This window comes from Pituophis catenifer, unplaced genomic scaffold (genome assembly GCF_029215685.1).
Source record: "Pituophis catenifer annectens isolate HBS135680 unplaced genomic scaffold, rPitCat1.0.hap2 SCAF_3, whole genome shotgun sequence".
In the NCBI taxonomy this organism is placed as follows: Eukaryota; Metazoa; Chordata; class Lepidosauria; order Squamata; family Colubridae; genus Pituophis; species Pituophis catenifer.
The window spans coordinates 62,529,459-62,542,851 of NW_027256883.1; positions in this window are offsets into that span (position 1 = coordinate 62,529,459).

The following is a 13,393-nucleotide window of genomic DNA, read 5'->3' on the forward strand; positions in this document are numbered from 1 at the left end:
TATGACTTTTGTGCCTCTTTCTAGAACGAGGAAAGGAGAAGATAAGATCCCACCATCTCATCTGCGGACATTTGTTAGCCTACAAATCATATGAAGCTATTTGCTGATCAGCTAAATAATTATGTCTATGTCGTATTATATCAATGCTGTTCACTGGTTGCATTAATGAAAGTGTAGGGGAAATGCAACATATACGGACTGACTATAACTATAGGGACTGGTTATACATTTATTTTCCGATCACCAATATTTATGGAGCCCAAATGACCCCAGATGTACAGAAGGCAAAAGAATCTCAGCCGATTAGAGAAAACCTAATTTACATGAATAAGAAAACACCTTGTGGAGAGCAAACATTAGAAGCAAAATGAATGAAACTAAGGAAGACCATTATAGCCAAGGATCACAAAATGCCCAAAGGGAAAAGTAACAGAAAACAAAGGGAGTTGCAGTTCCAACATGTTTGTGTGTTATTCTTTAAAAAATGGATTTTGTTCAAAGCAGCTAAAACCCAGAATGAGCCATGGTGGCGCAGTGGTTAGAGTGCAGTACTACAGGCTACTTCTGCTGACTGCCAGCTGAGTGCAATTTGGCAGTTCAAATCTCACCAGGCTCAAGGTTGACTCATCCTTCCATCCTTCTGAGGTCGGTAAAATGAGAACCCAGATTGTTGGGGGCAAAATGCTGACTCTGTAAATTGCATAGAGAGGGCTATAAAGTGCTGTAAAGTGGTATATAAGTCTAAGTGCTAAGTGCTAAGCCAAATTAGAATATGCCAAACTGGTTTGGCTAAATGTTATGCCAAACCAGAAAGGATCAAAAATAAAAAAGGAAAGGATAGGTTTACTAAAACAAGGGAATATCACATGGGAAAAAATTCCTAGGAGGTTGCTCTGTTATGTCCCTTGAAGAAACAGGGTCATAATTGAAAAGAGAAGATCGTCATGGATCCGAGTCTTCTTCTTACAATCCAAGATTACCATTCACAGTTCAGCTTTTTCTACAAGCTTTCTCTGGTTCATTAGCACTATCTGCTGTCCCTGTTCTGGGTGGGGCCCTGACTGCAGGGGTCCTCTCAAAAGATGTATGCAGGGAACAAATGCCATGTGCCCTTTGAGTGTCAGACTCCAATATGTTTATTTGCTCAGGCATCGGGGTTAAATATTTTAGCAAAGTCAAAACTTAAAATGGATGCAAACAGAGGCATACAACTATTGATATTATGTTTGGGCCTTAAACTGAATTGTTGCACTAGTTTTTTTTACAGTAATTGTTTGAATCACCTTTCCTGAAATTATTCCTGAGCTGCATCCCTTTTAAAAACTAAACATGTGTAGTTTGTTTAACATATGCTAATTATATATGTTCCCTGTGGTAGCTGTAATTGAGTCTGGAATTACAGTCGTAAGTTGTGCCGGTCATTAAGCAGGTCTTCACATGACCAATCCAATTTTATGACATTTGGAGGGGGCAATTGTTAAGCACACACCATAGTCATTAAGCAAACCCATTGTCCACAATGGGTGCTTTTTGCCAGAAATCAGAAGCAAACACTGATGTCTAGTAAAAAAAACAATGTGATTATAGGATGCTGCAAACAGCCAAGAGCACCCCAAATGTAACCATGTGATCACATGGGGGCAGCCCTTAGAACTTTGAATCCAGGTCACAAATATCTTTTTTGGGATGCACTGCAATGTCAAATATTTATTTATTTATTTATTTATTTATTTATTTATTTATTTATTTATTTATTTATTTATTAGTTCGATTTATATGCCGCCCTTCTCTGGAGACTCAGGGCAGCTTACAATGTGTTAAGCAATAGCCGTCATACTTTTGTATATACCTGCTTAGTAGGGCTTTTTGGGCCTCCCTAAGCGGTGTTCTATTTTATACAAAGTCAGCTTATTGCCCCCACAAACCGGGTCCTCATTTTACCTACCTCGGAAGGATGGAAGGCTGAGTCAACCTTGAGCCTGGTGAGAATTGAACTCGCAGTAATTGCAGGCAGCTGGCAGCTAAGTGCTACTTTAACAGCAGTTTAGTCCGCTGTGCCACCAAGGCTCCTTGGTCATTAAATAATCAGTTGTAAGTTGATGCTACTCCGTATATCATGTTCTATAGCAGGGGTGTCAAACTGAAGGTCAAAGGGCTGGATCTGGCCCATGGATGCTTAGATCTGGCCCAGGGGCCACTCTGGAAACAGCTAAGGACCAGCCCCCTGTACCTCTGCCAGAGAAAATGAAGCTTGGGAGAGCTGCTGGCAGAGGGTTGCAAGAGGCCATTGCAGCCAAAAATGGAGCTCACGAGGGCCGCCTGCTGTTCTCCCAGCTCCTTTTTTGCTGGCAGAGGGTTGCAGGAGCCCATTTTCGCTGACAGAGCACTCAGGCCACCATAGGTGCCCTCAAGACAAGTGACGTCGAGCTGGCCACACCCACCCCAACCCCCCAAGGTCAAACACAACCCTGATATGGCCCTCAATGAAATTGAGTTTGACACCCCTGTTCTATAGAAAGGATGAGAGGAGAGCAAACAATGATGAAGGGATGAGCATAAGGGATGAAGAAACAGGGAAGTGGAAACCATTAGAGATGTTTTCTTTTGGCTTATTTTTCCACTGAAAATCTTGCAGTGTCTATTAAAACTGTCTGCCTTCACCTTTCTCAATTTAACATCATATTTATATAATCCTTACACACCTCATGAGCACCTCGTACCAAATTCTTCCCTTTCTTACATTGCCTGAACACATTCCCATGCTTCTCAGCAGCAGACAAGGAGATAAGTTCTCCAAATATCGATGAACATTGCTAAAGAACAAGAAGCTTCGGTGTATGGGTGTCATTTTGACCAATGTCCCCCTAGCTCTTGTAATAGACTGTTGTATCTTTCATCATTCTTCTACAAAACAGGAGCTTCGGTGTTTTATATAGTACTGTCACTATGATTCTGTAGAGTGTCAAGACTTTTGACTTTTTGATTGTTACAGATGAGAAATGATAGGAACTTGTGTAAAATGCCAGCAATGGGCTCATGAGGAATATAACGTTTGAATTCAGACTTTACAGTACCTTACAGTATCCATTTTAGTTGGAACCTTCTTCCCCAAAATGTCATACCCAAAAATTTGGCGAATAAGATATTGCAAGGAGTTAGTCTATTGAAAGATGCCTAGTAGAGAGTTTTGGCAGGAAGCAATGAAAAGAATTTGTGTTGCAAAAATATATCTATCTATGGCAAGGGTGTCAAACTCAAGGCCCAGGGCCCCGATCCGGCCCACAGGGTGCTTAGATCTGGCCCATGGGGTTGCCCTGAAAACAGAGAAAGATCAGCCCAGGGTGCTTCTGTCAGTGAAAATGGAGCTTGTGAGGGCCACGGTTGGCCCTCCTGAGCTCCATTTTCACTGGCAGAAGGTTGCAGGAGGCCATCGCAGGTGAAAATGGAACTTGGGAGCCCGTTTTCACTGGCAGAGTGCTTGAGCCGCCACAGGCGCCCCCAACACAAGTGACGTTGAGCTGGCCAAGCCCACCCTGGCCACGCCCATCCCATCCCCCAAGGTCAAACACAACCCTCATGCGGCCCTCAATGAAATTGAGTTTGACAACCCTGATCTATGGTATAAACTTTTATTTTTTTTTCTAGACTTCTGCACCATCCCAGAACAAAATTCTCTGAGCAGCTGATAAATAAGTATCATTTCCAATATCCATGTTTCTGTGCTTGTGTGTATATGTATGTATGTATCAGGTTTGAGAAATACAGCTTCAAATACAAATTTAGTATCCAGTTGAACATTGTAACATATTTTCTCTCCCATTCCCCCCCCCCATTTTTTTGTTACAGTTCACACCATGTATAAACCACTGTTTCTTTTGTGTAAGCAAAAAAAAAACAAAAACCCCAAAACTGACTTAGTGGCTTCAGATGCTTTTATATAACCCTATAATTTTTAAAGCCCTTTGTTTCATAAAATGAAATTATGTAGGCAATTAGTCTATACTGTGCTCTAACCCCTGTTATGCTTTGGCTAGGAAATGGAATTCAAAAGAGCAGGGTTATTTCATCTTAAAAAAAAACATGTTATTGTACAGGCCCAGTAAGTTTTTCTTCAAATATGTATTTATTAGGTTTACTGCAGAAATGAATTGCTCGCTTAGCCGTTCTGCCTTGTGATGCCAGAATCATGAAATGATAGGACCCAGGGAGTTATAGCTCAATCCACAACAGCATAAATGAGCCCACTTGGGAACTGAGGGGGATGCGTTCCTCGGAGGAATCGTAATAGAAATGCTTTGTCTTAATATATATCCAGGGATTAAGAGCATTTCTTAAATATTGTCCAGAACAAAGGCTTACTTTATTACTCTGTCAATGTTTGCCAGGGCTTAGATCAAGAACCTTTTTTCAGTGTCACAAAAGAGGAATAATTATTTTACATTCCCACTGGCAGTGCGTTTCTCACATGTTATCTCAAAAGCCTTCGGAGAGGTTATGCTGTTTTTACTTGCCCACCATCCTTGGAGATAGGCTGGCAGAAGAAAAAGTAATTAGCCGATGTTCACCCAAGACTAAAGTGGGATTCAAAACCGCATCTTCCTGATCAAAGCCGCCATTGTAACCGGTATATTGCACTGAGAATACGAGTTGGCTGTTTGTCTTCAACACTGAGAAATCAGCCTTCACATCCATTAAATTAAGGGGAAGGACTTCCAGCCAAAGGAATCGTTTGCCAAAAAGTACTTTCAGCCTCGTTCAAATATATGTGCTTCACAGCATCGTCTGCAAAGTAACCGGGCATTTCTTACAACCATCACATAACGCTTTATAGCATGTAGCATGTTTTAAGGATAGGATCCACTGGGTTTTTTGGAATCGCTTTCACAAAACTGGAGACAGGATCCTTACCAACCACTGTGAATTGCAGCTCTAGTTTTATTTTCTAAGCTATGCCAGGAATAAAAAAAAAATGTTAAAGATATTGGTATATCCAGCATTAAATCTAAACCCTTTAACATTTAACGTAGAAGCAGGGGATAAGTCTGAGATGATGGGCAACGAGGTAGGTAGGTAGGTACAGTAGGTAAGTAGGTACCGGTAGGTAGGTAGGTAAGGAGGGAGGGAGGGCGAGAGAGGGAGAGATGGATAGACAGGCAGACAGACAGACAGAGATAGAGATAAACATCTATATAACAACACTTATATAAAAATGCTATGTATATAAAAACATCTGTATAACAACGCTTCTGTCTCAGACTAACCTCTTAAGATATATTCCAAGATTATTTCTCTCTGACAAAGCCTCCCCTTTTTGTCTCTTTTTCCCCTGCTTTTAATGGGACTTCAAATCAAAGGGGGGACATTATAATTTCTGCTCTTGGAGAAATAACCAAAGGAAATCATCCAGAAGGCTGCAGAACTTATTTAGTCGGGGGAAATCTCATAAGAAATGGAGAAAGAAGCTGCCTCTCGCAGCTTCATTTCACTTCACAGAACAGGCAAAGGAGAAATATGGTCCTATTCTACAACCTCTACTCAAGCAAGATAGCCAGCAAGAATGAATCAACCTGAGCTTCCCTTGATCAGTAGTATTGTCTATTTTCTTTCCACTCTGTGGTGTTTGTTTTTGGTGGTTTTTTTTTTGTTTTTTTTTTTGTATGCCATCTCTTTAGTTTATGAACTTAGGAGTAGAAGGCAAGACATTTGTCTCACGCACATATATATACACACACATGCATACACTAATGTATCTATGTGTGTGTGTAAGCCATCCTGGGAATATATTTGCCTGAAAACCAAGATGAATGTCTGAGAAAACTTTGCTAGTTTGTTTGCTTATTTGTTGGTTTAACCCACAAATGGTGACTACTGACAAAAAGAATTACTTTTGCTTGAAAATAATATTATAGTCATTGTATCGTAGTCATTAGTTGCCATTGCTGCATTAACAGCATTAGTTATGCAGCAGTGGTTGCATTGTATTGTAATCAGGGGTGAAATGCTCCCGGTTTGGACCAGATCGCCCGATCTGGAAGTGATGGCGGCGGGTGGTTTGGAGAACCACAAAAATCCCTGCGCCCCCCCTCCCCAACATTGCCCAGCTGAGCCGCACGATCCTCAGAGGCTTTTTTTTTTTTTTTACTTTTAAAAGCATTTTTTCTACAACCTCTTCCGATGAAAAAATGCTTTTAAAAGGAAAAAAAAAAGCTTCTGATGATCGTGCAGCTCAGCTGGGATCGTCATTTTTTTCTGCAACCTCTTTGAAATGCTTTGAAAAGTCTCTGACAATCCCAGCTGAGTTGCCTGATCGTCAGAGAGGCTTTTCAAAGCATTAGGAAAAATGCTTTGAAAAGTTAAAAAAAAAAAAAGTTGGCCACGCCCGCCCAGTCACATTACCCCACCACCACCAATCCACGCCCACAGAACCGGTAGTAACAAATTTTACATTTCACCCCTGATCGTAATGGTTGCCATTGCTGCATTAACTGTGTCTTGGGAAAGTATTAGGTTTAGCAATTATGTGAATTGTAAAGATAGAACAGAGCACCCCAACAGCCTTTACCTCTCTCTGCTTATGACAGCCATATGACAATGATACTATGTGTACCAGATCCTGTTAACGTAATGGTTACATAGAAGAACCGAGCATATTTAACCTTTCTTAATACAGAAGAAGCACACATGTTTTCACTGAATGACACCCACAATTGCTTTATTTTGTTTTCCAGTGGGTTTCCATCAGGGGTGGGTTCTACTTATCTTTACTACCAGTTCACAATGGGATCGCACACACGTGCTCGCTTCGCTCGCACCTGGCTTCTACACATCCGTAGAAGCTTCTGTGCATGCGCGAATCGCTTCTAATGTCGTCAGGGTCAGTGGGCGGAGCCTTCTGCCGGTTTTACTACTGGTTCTATAGAACCGGTCCAAACCGGGGGCAACCCACCACTGCTTTCCATGTTTAAAACATCCTTCGTTGTTCCAGATCTTCAGAATCGGCAGAGAAAAGTGTTTTAGAAAATAAAAAGATAACTCCTAGTTGCAAAACACAGCAAAATGTGCAAAACTGGTAATATTAGCTTTAATCCAATCACGGGACTTCTGCTTCAGTTCAGTGCTCAGGAATATTATACCAAGATTTTCTTTTTTAATAGAACACTTCTTAAGTATATATCTCAGACCACTCCATATCATTCACTGAGCTGTGTTTAATTTTTTTAGCCAGCCCCACACATTCAGCTGAGAACTGTCAGAAATAATCACCATTATGAAATAATAATAGAGCAGAGAAGATGGCAGGAATCCAAGCACATGAGTGATTTGTGGGTTGGGTTTTGCCAATGACACTTGAAATACCAATCAGAAAATGCATTTCATAATTACAGGTATCAGTGGAGGGCTGAGCTCTAGAGAGATATTCAGGAAAACCCTACCCATTTATTTTCCTTTTCAGATTACAGCTACTTCTAGAGCTCTGATCTCGTTGAAAACATTGTGTACATAATAGTTTGTTTGAACGTAACATTCACAGCTAAGGGCCAGTCATCAAGGGGTTGGGGTTTTTTTCCCATTTTCTTTTCAGGTCTTTCCTGCATTTTTTATGAAGTACTCCATTGTAAAGAAACAGGGAAACCCAGCACTAGAGATATTGTTCTGCACATTTGTTGGGGGGTGGGGGGTGGGGAAGGGTGCTTCTAAGGTGTTGCTTAATTTTTAATTTTGTTTGGCATCGTCTGATTGGCTTCTGATGTTACATTTCACATATGTGGGAGGAATTTCAGCAGTAACTCCTGTGCTTGTGGGTGGGAGACAGAGAGTTAAGGAGCATATATTTGAATAGTTAATGTGCATAACAAGGAAACATCGTACATATTTACGTACAATGTACATATGAGCTATGGTATGCAGTGGTTAGAATGTGGTATTGCAGGTTAGCTCTGCTGACTGCTAGGGGTTCGATCCTCACCGGCTCAAGGTTGACTCAGCCTTCCAGCCTTCTGAGGTGGGTAAAATGAGGACCCAGATTGTTGGGGGCAATATGCTGATTCTGTAAACCACTTAGAGAAGGCTGTAAAGCTGTATATAAGCCTAAGTATAGCTATTGCTATATTTACCCTCATTTGGGAAAATAACACCTCATTTCTCCCTGAAGAGAGAACAATAGCATTTCTACCCTTAATAGGCAAAATATTCCATATACTCCAGAGGTGATTCAAATAAATTGTATCAGATCTTGTAAAAGGTGCATATCTCAAGATATTATCTGGATAATAGATTCTCTAGGCCAGGGGAGTCAAACTCACATTGTCACAGTGGTGTCACGTGATGTATAGGGTGTCAGCACTCCAAGCTGCATTCACTCCAGTGCTGACATAAGATGGAGAAGATAGGGGCAAGAGGACACTTGACTTTTCACCTACTTATTTTACCTGGAGATACTATCCCCTAGGAGTTGGGTTGGGAGGGGGGAAATTCCTTTGAGCTGAAGTAGTAGATAACAGCAGAGTGACTTGGAAGATGGCCAATGAGAAGCAGAGCAGTGGAGAAAGGAAAGGGAGGGTTTGGACCAGGAAGTCAGTGTTGGCTGCAACTGAGTCGGAGTTTCAATTGTTGTGCCTAATAAATGAACTTTTTTCCCCTTTACTAAACTGGGGATGAGCGTGGCCAGCACATGACGCATCCAGCCTGCAGGCTGGGAGTTTGACAGTCCTGCTCTAGGCAATCTACACACACAGATTCTTCTCCTAGAGTTCCCCTTCAAACAGAGATGTGTAGTTTTCATTTTTCACAGTACTTCAGGCATAGTAAATTCACTACTTAGTTGACATCACTTGATAGTGATTGGAGTTTACGCAGCACTATTGCCATGGTGAGACAAATCCACTAGTTAAAGGGAAAGTAGATGGTTAGCGAAAGTTAGAATGTTTTGGACATGTGATATGACACCCGGAAAAATACGGCATACTTCAATTAATCCTCCAGGGAAAAATTGAAGGCAAACGAGATCCAGGCAGAAGAAGAACATCATGGCTTCAAAATCTAAGGGACTTGTTTAGACAAAACTCAAGGGCACTTTTTCATGCGGCTGTTGATAAAATAGGATCACCAACATGATTGCCAATGTCCGATGATGGATATGGCACAAGAAGAAGAAGATAATTAGAGTCCTACTTCTTGTCCAAGACTTACTCAAATATAGAAATGGACCTATGTACTTGAAAAATTCCTGGGACATTCCAAAGCTTACTCCCTGCTATCAGTCATAACTTCTTCCTCCTTAGTTTACCAAACCCCCATGGGTTCTGTTTTTCATTTTGTCCAGTTTGGGAATGAGTTTGGGAATCTATTGATGCATTGATTGATTGATTGATTGATTGATTGATTGATTGATTGACTGATTGACTGACCAATTAACTGACCAGTATGGGTAGACTCCAAACTTACAATAACATTGGAAATGGCAATATATCTGAAATTAGTGATGGACAGAAATATCAGTCAATTTTTTTTAATTATGCAAATGTACTAAGATGTTCATTCCTGACTTAGCAAAGACAGGATAGAAGACACTGCTATACCTGGAAACAGCATAAAAGAGAAAGAATTGGAGAAAACCACAAAATACAAAGGCCTGCAGATGAAAGCAGAACAACTACAGCAAAAGAAAGCAAAGATAGTACCAAAAGTAATAGGCGCCTAGGGTGCAATTCCATAACATTTGGAGCACCAATTGAACACTATTGGCATTGACAAAATCACACCAGTCAATCGCAAAAGACAACATTACTTGAAAGAGCTTACATCCTGCAATGATACCTTTAACCATCAAAAAACAACATCTACCTATCCCAGATCCTTGAGAAGGACTCGATAGGTAGATAAAAATGCCAAATCCAGTATGAACATCTGTCTGACTGTGCAACAAAACATAATAATCATCAAATTGCCCTTTCTTTCCTTTCTGAATTAAAAAAGGGGGTTGGGAAGAAGGATCCAAGTTTCCTCAGTTTATTTCCATACGGTTCATGGCAGACTGTGATGACCTCTTAGACTGCTGTTTTCTAAGCTTTGACAGAAACCAGATATACTTGGTAAGTGTGATGTGGTCAGCCAGAAAATATGCAGTGTATATATTCCTTTATCAGAAGATCCCCAAACTACTTTTCAGTATTACATGCCTGGAGAGAGTATGTTTGTTTTGCTAAGATGTTCTATGAGGGATATATTGTGATTACTGTGTAATCTGTTTGCAAAGACAGTATGTCATCCAGAGTGGAAAGACATTCTGGTACAGGCCCATATGTGTGAAAAAGGCTTACGTAAAATAGCATTGGAGGAGACCTGCTTTCCTTCTAGAAGTCATTGGGAACACGATATTGTTCTGGGGAGCTTCTAGGTGTCTGAGGTTAGTTTGCCTTCAAATTCTGTAGCTCAGGATGCTTGTTTCAAAGGTAAAATAATCTTGGGACTTGTTATCTTTTTTTCTCTCCAAAAAAGGAGCTCTTGGGGGGGGGGTGACTTGAAAAAAAGCAAGGCCACAGCTGTCTAGATTCTAATCACAATTCCATTCAAAGTTTCCTGGTAATGATGATGATGATGTTATCCATTCAGACATGTCTGACTCTTTGCAATTCCTTGGGCCAGGTCTCTCCATGTCTTGCACCAGAGGTGGTATTCAGCCAGTTCGGACTGGTTTGGGCAAACCGGTAGCGGAAATTGCGGGTGGGCTGGCACACCTGCCCTGGCTCTATGCTGTCCTATTTAGGCACATTTTTGAGGCCGGGTGCATGCACATTTTTGAGGCCGGGTGCAAAGCGCGAGAGAGAGCAAAGCGCATGTGTGGAAAGCCAGGCGCATGCAGAGAGGTGGCATGCGCTCACATTTTCAGTGCTGGGCGAACTGGTATGTAAATTATGTGAATCCCACCTCTGTCTTGTACCCACGTCTTTGAGTTGTTGAATGTTCCGGCTGGTGTCAGTTTTGATGGTGTTCTAGCTACCATGTTCTTTGGCAGCCTGGTTTCCTTTACCACTAATTCTTCTAAGCATAATTCCAAAGTTCCCTAGATTTCCCTCTATATGTACACAAGAATGTTTACTGAAGCCTATGTCTTGCTTTGAAGAGCTTTTGTATCAGGGGTGAAATCCTACCGGTTCGGACCGGTTCGAGCAAACCGCTATGGATTATGGGCATCAGTTTGCCGAACTGGTAGTAATTACCCCTCCTTGGCCCACTTACACCTGGCCGGTCACCACTCACCTTTTCCGGCCACTTGATATTCCACAGAATTCAATGTTAAATGCAGCAGAGAGAATGCTAACTTTTCTCCCTCCATTCAGAACAGAGCTGCTGCAGCCTGTCCCTTTAAGGTAGTCCCCAGGAGGGAGGGGGCCAGGAGGGAACCATAAATGGAGCATCAGCTCCATTCTGAATGGAGGAAGAAAAGTTAGCATTCTCTCTGCCACAAAATTCAATATTAAATGCAGCATAGAGAATGCTAACTTTTCTCCCTCCATTCTCAACGGAGCTGCTGCAGCCTGTCCCTTTTAAAGTAGTCTCCAGGAGGGAGGGGGACAGGGGGGGCAGCTGGAATGGAGCCATTTTTGTGAAAGGCAGGGAAATGGAGAAGGGGATTTTCCTGCCTATCATCCATTCCTCAATCTCAGCACAGACTGAGGGAAGGATGGTAGGCAGGAATATTCCCCTCCCCATTTTCCTGTCATTCGCGACAAGGAGTGGCTGGGAGGGGAGGGACTGGTGAGGAGCCCCTCGATGTGAGTGTCATTGAGTTGGCCATGCCCACCCAGTCACATGACCTCCCCCCAACAAGTCATGCCCACAGAACTCATAGGGGAAATTTTTTAATTTCACCCCTGTTTTGTATTGCCTGTTTATTAAATTTGTATTCTTCTTTCAGCCTTCCAAAAATAGTAGGCAAGGCAACTAACAATAATTACACTGATAAAATCCCAAATTATAACAAAAAATATTTTAAAAAATAAATACAATCCAAAAAGGAATTCCAATCTCAAGAAATCTCAGGCTAAGATTGCAAGTTGCTAGCTTACAACTATGATAACACTAGCACTAACATAAAGTACAGAAAGTTTGATCTGTTTACATCATGAAGGGAGACTGGAAGTGATTTAATCATTTGGTGAGAATCTATCTAGAACCACAGGATCTGGCTACAAAACTCCAGTTAAAGACTAGATGGCAACAAATAAATAAAGAAAACTATAATTTTTATAGTTTTATAGTTATCATTCAGTGATTATCTGGAGTTTACCATCCAGTTTGATCATCCTTCCTTATCATCACCTTAAACAGTCATTTGTATTGAAATAAAAAACAAACAAAGGCCAATTTTTAACCCAAGGTTATGCATTACAATGGCTAACAGTTCTTAATGAATTTAACCACCGTAATTCAGGAAGCATATATCAAAGAGCATAGAAAAGCCTCAAAGAAGTAGTGCAAAATTGGAAGAAGTGGAGGTGGACTCATAGACTCACCAAGACTTGGACACAACTGAATGGATAAATATCATCATCACCATCATCAGCAACAACAACAACATCATCATACCATAGAGACTTCTGCTGAACACTGAGACCAGCAATAGAGACGTTAGTATCAATAGCAAAACGAACGAGGTTGCTGGATTATCTCACTTATCTGATGAGTTAGATTTTATATCAGTCAATACCAGTGGTGGGATTCAAAATTTTTTACTACTGGTTCTGTGGGCGTGGCTTGGTGGGCATGGCTTGGTGGGGGTGGCAGGGGAAAGATACTGCAAAATCTCCATTTCCACCCCACTCCAGGGGAAGGATACTGTAAAATCTCCATTCCCTCCCCACCCCACTAACCTGCTTTCCAGCTCCGTTCCCCTGTGCAGGACAACAAAAGAAGACCCAGCCGATCAGCTGGGACTCAATCAGCTGGGACTTGGAAGGCAGCAAATAAATCGGGGGCAGAGCCAGTCAGAGGTGGTATTTGCCAGTTCTCTGAACTACTCAAAATTTCCGCTACCGGTTCACCAGAACCGGTCAGAACTGGCTGAATAACACCTTTTGTCAATACCCTCTAGATTTTTTTGAGGCTACAGCATCAAAGAAAACAGGACTAATAAACTGGGAATGCAGTTTATGGACTGGCCTGGGCATATTCATACCATTGGAAAAGAATGCAGCAAAATTTTCCCAATTTGAAAGTCACTATAACATCGTAATTTCAAATCTCATCAGAGAGGGATGATGTAAAGGTATATTACAGTAAATAATATTAAAGCGGGCTGTGTGAATTTAGGAACTCTAAAATGGCATTGGGAGATAATGCTGGAGGAAGGTTTTGTGTGGCATAGAATCAAAACTATGCAGGGAGGGGCAAA